The sequence below is a fragment of the Vulpes vulpes genome, chromosome 3 (assembly GCF_048418805.1).
Source record: "Vulpes vulpes isolate BD-2025 chromosome 3, VulVul3, whole genome shotgun sequence".
Lineage (NCBI taxonomy): Eukaryota > Metazoa > Chordata > Mammalia > Carnivora > Canidae > Vulpes > Vulpes vulpes.
The window spans coordinates 111,731,653-111,742,281 of NC_132782.1; positions in this window are offsets into that span (position 1 = coordinate 111,731,653).

Consider the following 10,629-nt stretch of genomic DNA (forward strand, 5'->3'; position numbering starts at 1 on the left):
CCCATCCTCAGTCCGTGGGGGGCTCAGCTTTCCTGCAAGCCTGGAAGCCAATCACATCGCCCTGTAGGAACCAGGGGACACCCCATCCCGTTATTATAACGGGCAGCCCACAGCTCTTGCTGATTTGCTCCGCTCCTGACTGCAACCCTGAGTGGCCCCATGTGGTGGGCAGTGTCCTCCTTCCCCTGGCAGTGAGTCTATGTGGCTAATCATTGCTGTCCATCTCACCTGGCCAGTGCCAGGCGTCATATCATTGAGGGCAGGGGTACCCTCATCCTGTGGCGGGTAGGAGGTAATCAGAACACCAGCTGTGCGGGTTCGCCCCTGTGGCAACAAGTCAATGAGCCCAACTTTGCTCAACACAATGGGTTCTTGGCTGGAGAAGCTGATCCTGCAAACTTAATGAAAAACCTTGCAGTGGGGCAGAGCTTTGTGGATTTTGGAATTGCAGGCAAGAGACTGAGGAGGTGTATTATTGCAGAACGATGAGCAAGACTTTCCCCAGTGGGCAAGGGAGCAGAAGGGGAGAGGAGGAGGTTGGCCCAGAAACAAGGCTGGAGAGGGAAGCACGGGGCCAGACCAGGGGCTCCCTGCGGGCCTTACGAATAAGTGTGAGCGATAGAATCTGAAGCAATCCTTGGTCATTGGGGGTAAGTGGGTGTGGGTATAATGGGGTGTGGGTAAGTGGGTGTAATGTTTGTCACTGGCTCAGGTGATGATCCCAGGGTCCTGGGATTGAGTCCTCCATCAGGCTCCCTGCTCAGGGGGGAGTCTGCTTCTCCTTCTCCTCCCATACATGCGCTCTGTCTGTCTCTATCAAATAAATGAATAAATTTTTTTTAAGCTAATGTGTTAAACTTGAGAGGATTCATAAACCTTAAAGATCATGTCATTTTAGGTCTGGAAATAAAACAGTTGTTATAAAAACAAAAGACCCGAAGATCTGGCCTTTTGAGAGGAAGAGGACACATGCCACTCCAAAGGGTGTTCCTTGCTTTCCAGAGGATTTACTGTCTCCAGGAAGCGACCCTGCCCTTCGGTCACCAGGCAGTACCTGAGATTTGGCACTGCTGAGTTCTGATGGCGGAACTCTCAGTCAGGCGATTTCAGGACAAACTTGTCACTGGACATTCTCTGAATGGCTCATTGGAGCCAGAAGCCAATTAACATGATTGGAAATGACCATTAGCATTTTTTCCCCTCTCAAATAAACTGGCGTCAATGATTAAATCAGTTTTGTAAAGTGCCATTCACCTACTTTGCCCAGACAAATAATTTTCCGTGCTGCATAAATAGCTGAGAAGGATAACCAGGTCACCTTTCCTCTCTAGCTCTAGGAAGGACCAGGCGCTATTTGTCTCTGTGTCTGGCTTACTGACTTAGCAGAGTGTCCTCAAGGTTCATCCAAGGCAGAGCAGATGTCAGAATTCCCTTCCTTCTCAAGGCTGAATAATATTCTGTTGTGTGTACATACACATTTTGCTCATCCATTCCTCTGCTGATGGACGCTGGACACTGAGGTTGCGTTCGCATTTTGGCTATTGTGAATAACGCTGCTGTGCGTATGGCAGTAGAAATGCCATTTCCAGCGCCTGCTGTCAGTTCTCTAACCCAGGCATGCACTGCTGAATCATACGGTAATCCAAGGTTAATTTTTTGAGCACCTGCCATATGGCTTTCCATGGTGGTGGCACCATTCCCACCAGCAAAGCACAAGGGCTCTAGTTTCTCCATGTGTTCACCAGAACTTGCTATGTTCTGTTTTTCTGATAATAGTCACCCCAATAGGTGTGAGGTGATAGTTTGTGGTTTTCACATGTATTTCCCTAATCATCGGTGAGGCTGAGCATCTTTTCATGTGTTTATTGGCCATTTGTGTATCTTTGGAAAAATGTTTATTCAAGTCCTTTGCACATTTAAAATTTTGTTGTTGTTGAGTTGTAGGAGATCTTTACACATTCTGGATATTAAGCACTTGTCAGACATAATTTTCCAGTTAACTTTCTTTTAGTCCCTGTTAGGGAATGTGATAAAAAAAAAAAAAAAAAAAAAACGTGACTGCCGGTTGACCTGTGAGCAGGGCCCAGGCACTGGAAGCTCCTCAGCCCTTCCCCTGTCCTTGGAATGTGGGTTCCACTTCTCCTTCCTGCTCACAGAAACTGCTCCAAGGATATAGTCTTGAGATGGTGTTGTGATGCTGGGAACATCACATGATTATGTGACTGAGCCCAGTTAGGCCTCTACGTTTTTTTAAAAAACAAAACAAAAAAATTTATTTATTTATTTGAGAGAAAGAGAGAGTGTACATGAGCAGGGGAAGGGAGGGGCAGAGGGTGAGGGACAAGCAGACTCCCTGCTGAGTGTAGAGCCCCATATGGGGCTTGATCCCACAACCCTGAGATCATGACCTGAGTCAAAATTAAGAGTTGGATGCCCTACAAGCTGAGCCACCCAGATGTCCTTTTAAGCTTTTAAGGGATGCCTGGGTGGCTCAGTGGTTGAGCGTCTGCCTTTGGCTCAGGGCTTGATCCTGGAGTCTCAGAATCGAGTTCCACATCAGGCTTCCCGTGGGGAGCCTGCTTCTCCCTCTGCCTTTGTCTCTGCCTCTCTCTCTGTATCTCATGAATAAATAAATAAAATAATTTAAAAAAGAGGCAATCGGAAACTACACTGTATGATCCCTAATAATGTGTTCAGGGAATTGTAGTGGTCAGACACTGAACACATAGCACCTGAATAGAAACAATATCAATTTATTATTATTATTATTTACTAAATATTTATTATAACTTTTTTTTGCACGTGGAATGTATCATCTCACTGCCTTGCAGCCTCTGTTGTTTCCAAGGATAAGTTAGCTGTTAATCTTATTTGGGTTCCCGGGGGGCACCTGGAGGTACAGCCAGTTGAGCATCTGACTCTTAGTTTTGGCTCAGGTCATGATATCAGGGCTGTGAGACTGAGCCCCAGGTTGGGCTCCCCACCCAGCACGGAGTCTGGTTGAATTTCATTCTCCCTCCCCGACCCCCCACTCTCTTAAATAAATAAAATAAATCTTTTTTAAAAATCTCATTTGGGTTCCCTTCTAGGTGATGAGTCATTTTCCTCTCGCCCTTTACAAAATTTTTTTTGTCTTGTCTTTTAACTATGATGTATCTGGGTATGGATCTCTTTGCAAACTCCTCTTTAGTTTATTAAGATGCTTGGATGCGTAGATCAATGTAGGGTTTTTTTTTTTCTCTTTGATTTATTTGGAATTTTTATTATTTATTTATATGTTTTTTTCTGCTCCTTTCTCTCTCGTCTTTCATTGTGAAATTCCTGTCACACATATGTTGGTGCACTCAAAAGTATCCCACATTTCTCTGAGGCTCTGTTCATTTTTCCTCATTCTATTTTTCTCTGTTTTTCAGATTATGTAATTTTTCTTAATCTAGCTTTAAGATCATTTGCTCTTTCTTTGGCCAGTTCAAGCACTCTTATTTTATAGATGAGGAAATGAGGATCAGAAAACTTAAATAATTTACTGAAGGTCTCACACAGCAGCTGATGAGTAGCAGAGTCAGGACTTGAACCAGAGATCTCAGGTCTCACCCTGCCTATCACTTTTTCAATCGTTTGCTCACCCAATAAATATTTACTGAATGTTGAATATGTGCCAGAAACTATGTTAGAGGATAGAGAATACCGAGCAGATGAGATTCTTGCCCTCGTGAGAGCAGCAAACACGTCAACAGATAAACGAGGTACCTTCGGTGATGTGCATACCACAAAGAAGATGAAACAATGGAGTGATGCGGGCAGGTGCTCATGGAGGACCATCTGCAGAGGTGACATCTGAGCTGCTACCTGAAGAGAGGATATCTCTGGGGCTCCTTCAGGACAGAGATCTTTCTGCTTTTTACCGTCTCTCTAGTACCAGCACACAGGAGGGGCTAAGTAAATGTTCATTAAATGGACGATAGCTCCAATGGAGTGGTCCATTCTGATGGGCTGTGCGAACAACAGAAATGTTACAAAATAGTTGTTAACACTGAAATCATTCATGTTTCCATTTAGAATCATTTAGCATTTAAAATGGAGGGTCTGCATGAAGAGAAATCTCACAGAGGAAGACATGGACATGGCCAACAAGCACATGAGAAAATGCTCTGCATCACTTGCCATCAGGGAAATACAAATCAAAACCACAATGAGATACCACCTCACACCAGTGAGAATGGGGAAAATTAACAAGGCAGGTAACAACAAATGTTGGAGAGGATGCGGAGAAAAGGGAACCCTCTTACACTGTTGGTGGGAATGTGAACTGGTACAGCCACTCTGGAAAACTGTGTGGAGGTTCCTCAAAGAGTTAAAAATAGACCTGCCCTACGACCCAGCAATTGCACTGTTGGGGATTTACCCCAAAGATTCAGATGCAATGAAACGTCGGGACACCTGCACCCCGATGTTTCTATCAGCAATGGCCATAATAGCCAAACTGTGGAAGGAGCCTCGGTGTCCATCGAAAGATGAATGGATAAAGAAGATGTGGTTTATGTATACAATGGAATATTACTCAGCAATTAGAAACGACAAATACCCACCATTTGCTTCAACGTGGATGGAACTGGAGGGTATTATGCTGAGTGAAATAAGTCAGTCGGAGAAGGACAAACAGTGTATGTTCTCATTCATTTGGGGAATATGAATAATAGTGAAAGGGAATATAAAGGAAGGGAGAAGAAATGTTGGGAAATATCAGGAAGGGAGACAGAACATAAAGAAAGACTCCTAACTCGGGGAAACGAACTAGGGGTGGTGGAGGGGGAGGAGGGCGGGTGTTGGAGGGGAATGGGTGACGGGCACTGAGGTGGACACTTGACGGGATGAGCACTGGGTGTTTTTCTGTATGTTGGTAAATTGAACACCAATAAAAATTAATTTAAAAAAAATAAATAAAAAGGAAGTAGGAAAAAAAAAAAACAAAGTGTAAAGAAAGAGGGAAAGAAAGTCCTTTTGGGAATGTTAAAAGGGAAAGAGGCCCAAAGTTTTGGGTATTTTATGATCATGTATAATCAGTGTGGGAGTAGTGGTTGTCTAGTTCCAAGAACATGTTAAGATTTTTATTATACATAATCTATATGCAGATATTAATAGGAACAGATTATATTAACATTTTTATATTGATCCTCAAAGAATAGAAAATACCTCAGCATGTTGTTTCTAAATGTGTCAAACTGAAAATAGTTTTCTGGCAAATAATCACATTTTTTCAGTTAAAAATTTGGTTTATATATATTCTGTATTTGACAAAGGCTAAAATAAAGGTATTAAAATGAGAAAAAAAAATAAAATGGAGGGTCTGGATATGCAAATATTGGTGGAGATATGATGAGCAGAACTCCCAGCCTCTGGTAGAGTGTAAATCGGAAGAACCACTTAGGGAAAGTCCGTGGCGGGGTCTGCAAAGGTGAACATAGGCAGACCTTATGACCTAGCCACTCTACGCCTCAGTGGGCAGCCAAAAGTAATGTACTCATCCCACGCACGACACTGTCTATGACAGCAATACCATAATAGCTAAGAATTCAGGGCACCTGGGTGGCTCAGTGGTTGAGCGTCTGCCTTCAGCTCAGGTCGTGATCCTGGGGTCCTGGGATTGAGTCCCCCATCGGGCTCCCTGCAGGGAACCTGCTTCTCTCTCTGCCTATGTCTCTCTGTGTCTCTCATGAATAAATAAGTAAAATCTTTTTAAAAGTAGCTAAGTATTCCCATTTGGGAATTACCCAGAAGCCCAAGAATGGCATAACAGATAAACCACACTGTATTCACATAATGGACTGTCACATGGCAATAGATGAACATGAGCAGCCATGTGCACCAGTATATAATTTACTGATATAAAATTGAGCAAAATAAGCCATATTCAAAAGAGCTCATACTGTATGAATCCATTTCCATAAAAAGTATACAGTAATGGAGAAAACTAGTCTTTGCTGTTAGAAGTTAAGAGCATGGTGACGGTGGGGTGAGCTCACGCTTGAAAGGCAGCGCGAGGTAGGGTGCTGGGAAGTAAGCACACCAGCGTGTTCGGTTCGTGAAAATGCATCACGCTGTGCACTTCTGATAAGACTGTTTTTCTGTAATCAAAGGTCGGAGAAGTCGCAACCATTCAAACAGATCAGTGCTCTAACAAGGTGGGTTCCACAGGTGTGGCAGGCTCCCTGCCCGTGCCATGTTGGGTGTAAAGAGAGATTTTTACAAGGAACAGGCCTGTGCGAGACAGTTTCCTGGTGTGCACCACCTCTGGAGACCAGCTTAGGTAGTAAGGAGACCACTGGTCTAGAGTCACAAGATCTAGGGTCTGCCAGCCGCTGGCTTTGTAACTCTGAGCATGTTACATTCTCTGCTCAGGTTTAGGCAAATGTGCACAGGCTTGGGCAGCCCGGGTGGCTCAGCAGTTTAGCGTCGCCTTCAGCCCAGGGCATGATCCCGGGATTGAGTCCCACGTCGGGCTCCCTGCATGGAGCCTGCTTCTCCCTCTGCCTGTGTCTCTCATGAATAAATAAAAATAATCTTAAAAAAATGTGCACAGGCTCCTTGTGGGGATGAAGATTGCTGTACATGCAGAGAGCTTAGCACAGTAATTAGTGCAAAATAAGTGCTCGGTGATGTTGGCTGAGTCTCCGAAAATGACCACATGATTTTGTTTGAGGCTTTCAAGCCAATGATGCGTCAGCTTGATGGAGGACAGGGTGAAGGAGGAGGTAGAGGGTGTGGCAGGAGAGGAGGGAGGTGCCCCTGGAGGTACCTGGGCTTTGCTCCGTTGAAGAGAACTGTACTGAATGAAGATGCCCTTTGTCACCTGGAGTGTTTGCTGCATCACAACAACTGCACACTGCGTGCTCCAAGTGGCTCCAATTTATAATGAAGATACAAAGGCAGGCAAATGAATCTGTTCTTAGGAGCTGGGCTAGTGACTTCCTTGCAGGCGACGGTGAGTGGAAGGGGGCACAGAGGAGGTTGCCAGGTGTCTCTACCTGGTGCCTGCTGTACCAACAGTGAGGCTCGTGAAACCGCACATCAAGCTCAACATGGAAGACACGGGCACTTTTCTCATGGGATTCAATGGAAGGACAAGGTCTGGTTTAAACTCCGGCCTAAGACAACTAAGAGGAATGAACATTATCCCTGGCATTCTGTGACGCAGGCTCCAAGTCCGGGAAGGGAAGACCAGCAGGGAAGCCACCGTGTCCCCTGTACCACCATTTGGCCAGCAGATGGCACTGCTGCAGATTAGAGGAAGGAGCTCCCACTTCTCCCACCTTGGGGTTGTTTTCTGTAAAACATGGGAATCTGGGGTCCAGCCCCGTGGAAAGCAGACAGGTGTTCTTCCGGGGGCAGTAGGATGATCTGGGGGCAGGGGCCAGCAGAAGGACCGCTGAGGCTGTGCTGGGCCCACGGCACTCCAGCTGACCCAGTTAGAGTATAATCCGGACTAAAAATAAAGAAGCAGCCAGCTTTGCAGCACATGTATGAGGCTCGGAGGCTGGAGGAGGAGGCAGGTGCTGTGGAAGGAGCCTTGTGTGTGCATCTGTGAGAAGGGCAGGCGTCAGCAGAAAGCAAACGCTCCTGGGAACAGGTGAATTCATCAGTTACACTGCAAGACCACAAGTGACAGCTCCCGACAACCTCCGGGGACAGTCACGGGGCTCCTGGTCTCAGAGGCGCCCCGTGAGGATTCTACAGCAAACAGCACGGGTACCATCACTCTACCTCTAACAGGCGTGTCTGTCTCATCCTGTGTCTGATTCTTTGGATATACTCTCTCCCTGGTTGTTTGTTTTGGTAACTGCTTTAAGATCTAATCCACATCCACCCATTTAACTGTACAAATTCAATGGCTTTTAGTATATTCGCCATGCTGTGCAGCCATCATGACAGTCGATCTTAGATTGTTTTCATCACCCTAAAAAGAAAGTTGCGCCCATTAGCAGTCACCTCCCCGTTTTTCCCCTGAACTCCCTCAGCCCTAGGCAACCACTAATCTGCCCATCTCTGTGGATCTTCCTGTTCTGAATGTGTCATACAAATGGAATCATACAACATGTGGTCTCATGTGACTGGCTTCTTTCACTCAAGCACGGTGTTTTCGAGTTTTCACCCACGTCATAGCCCGGATCAGCCACAGTTTATCTATTTATTTGTTGGTGGGTTGTTTCCACTTTTTTGGCTCACATCGTGAATGTGAGCATTTGTGCTATGAATATTAACAAATGCTATGGACATTTGTGTACAGGTTTGTGTGTGGCCATATGTTTTCATTTTTCTTGGCCATAGTCCTAGGAATATAATTGTTAAGTGACTCTGTTTTCTGTTTAATCTTTTCAGGAATACTTGGCCTTTTTTTTTTTTCTAGGTAAACTGTATGCCCAATGCGGGGCTCAAACTTACAACCCTGAGATCAAGAGTTGCACGCTCCACTGACTGAGCCTACCAGGCACCCCTGCCTTCAGTTTTAGTGCAAATGCAATTCAATTATCTCTTTTTTATTCCTTGATTCCTCTAACAGCAAGCGAGATATGGCATTTCCTCTTTGTGAATGGGGGAACTGAGGCCCAGGGTATTCTGCCTGGATACTCCCTAGAGCCCCTTCCCTTCCTGCTGGAACTTCTGGCCACAATTCCCACCCCTTCCACATTGCCAGAATTATTTATCTAAAATGTATGTCTGGTCACATTACTTAAGATACAATTCTTGGGACGCTTGGGTGGCTCAGCTGTTTAGCACCTGCCTTCAGCCCAGGGCGTGATCCTGGAGACCTGGGATCGAGTCCCACGTCGGGCTCCCTGCATGGAGCCTGCTTCTCCCTCTGCCTGTGTGTTTGCTTCTCTTTGTGTCTCTCATGAATAAATACATAAAATCTCAAAAAAAAAGAAAAAAGATACAATTCTTCACATGTGGGCAGCCTGGGTGGCTCAGCGGTTTAGCGCCACCTTCAGCTCAGGGCGTGATCCTGGAGACCGGGGATCAAGTCCCACGTCAGGCTCCCTACATGGAGCCTGCTTCTCCCTCTGCCTGTGTCTGTGCCTCTTTCTCTCTCTGTGTGTCTCATGAGCAAATAAATAAAAATCTTTTTTTTAAGATTGATTTTTTTAAAGATTTTATTTATTTGTTCATGAGACACACACACACACACACACACACACACACACACACACACAGAGGCAGAGACACAGGCAGAGGGAGAAGCAGGCTCCATGCAGGGAGCCTGATGCGGGACTCCATCCCAGGTCTCCAGGATCACGCCCTGGGCCGAAGGGAGGCGCCAAACCGCTGAGCCACCCAGGGATCCCTAAATAAAAATCTTTAAAAAATAAAGGCAGAAACTATTAGGCCTATTTAAAAAAAAAAAATTCTTCACATGTCCCATTACTACTGAAGAGGATCAAGTTCTAGATTCCATAGACTGGTCTATAAGACCTTCCTCATCTTTTCCTACTCACTATTCTCCCATTTCATACCATAAAATCCAGTTATAAAGAACTGCTTGCAGGGGCACCTGGGTGGCTCAGTGGTTGAGCGTCTGTCTTTGGCTCAAGTTGTGATCCCAGAATCCTGGGATGGAGTCTCGCATTGGGCTCCCCGCAGGGAGCCTGCTTCTCCCTCTGCCTATGTGTCTGCCTCTCTTTCTGGGTCTCTCATGAATAAGTAAATAAAAACAACAAAAAAAAACTGTTTGCATTTCCCCAGTAGCACCATATGTCATCTCTCTGGGACTTTGCATAAGCAGCTCTCACTGCTGCAAGTGCCCTTCTTCCACTTCTTTCACCTGGGGGACTCTTACACATCCTTCAAGCCCCATCTTAAATGTCTCTCTTTTCTCTGAAGCTTTCCTCATCTAAGTGCTCCCTCCTTGACCTCTCAAAGCACCTTGTTTTGATGCCTTCAACACAGACTCTTCTATTAGTCTACCTAGCTGGACTGTGTGCACTTTGAGAACAGATACTGGGCTTTATTTCATTCTGTATATTTTCAGGCATAGAACAAAACTTTGCAAAGTAAATGAATAAATGTTCTATATCTGCAATGTCTGATATGGTATCTACAAGCCACATGTAGCTACTGAGCCTTGAGATGTAGCTGATCCAAACTAAGATCTGCTTCAAGTCTACAATACACACTGAGGGACGCCTGGGTGGCTCAGTGGTTGTGCATCTGCTTTCGACTCAGGTCGTGATCCCTGGGGTCCTGGGATCCAGTCCTGTGTCAGGCTCCCCATGGGAGCCTGATTCTCCCTCTGCCTATGTCTCTGCCTCTCTCTGTGTATCTCATGAACAAATAAATACAATCTTTAAGAAATAAATAAATAAAACAAAATATGCACTGTATTTCAAAGTGTGGAACAAATAAAAGTAAAATATCTCAGATAATTTTTTACATTCATTAAATATTGTAAAATAATACGTTGCATATATTGGGTTAAATGAAATAGATTAGGGATCCCTGGGTGGCGCAGTGGTTTAGTGCCTGCCTTTGGCCCAGGGCGTGATCCTGGAGACCTGGGATTGAATCCCACGTCGGGCTCCTGGTGCATGGAGCCTGCTTCTCCCTCTGCCTGCCTTCAGCTCAGGGTGTGATCCT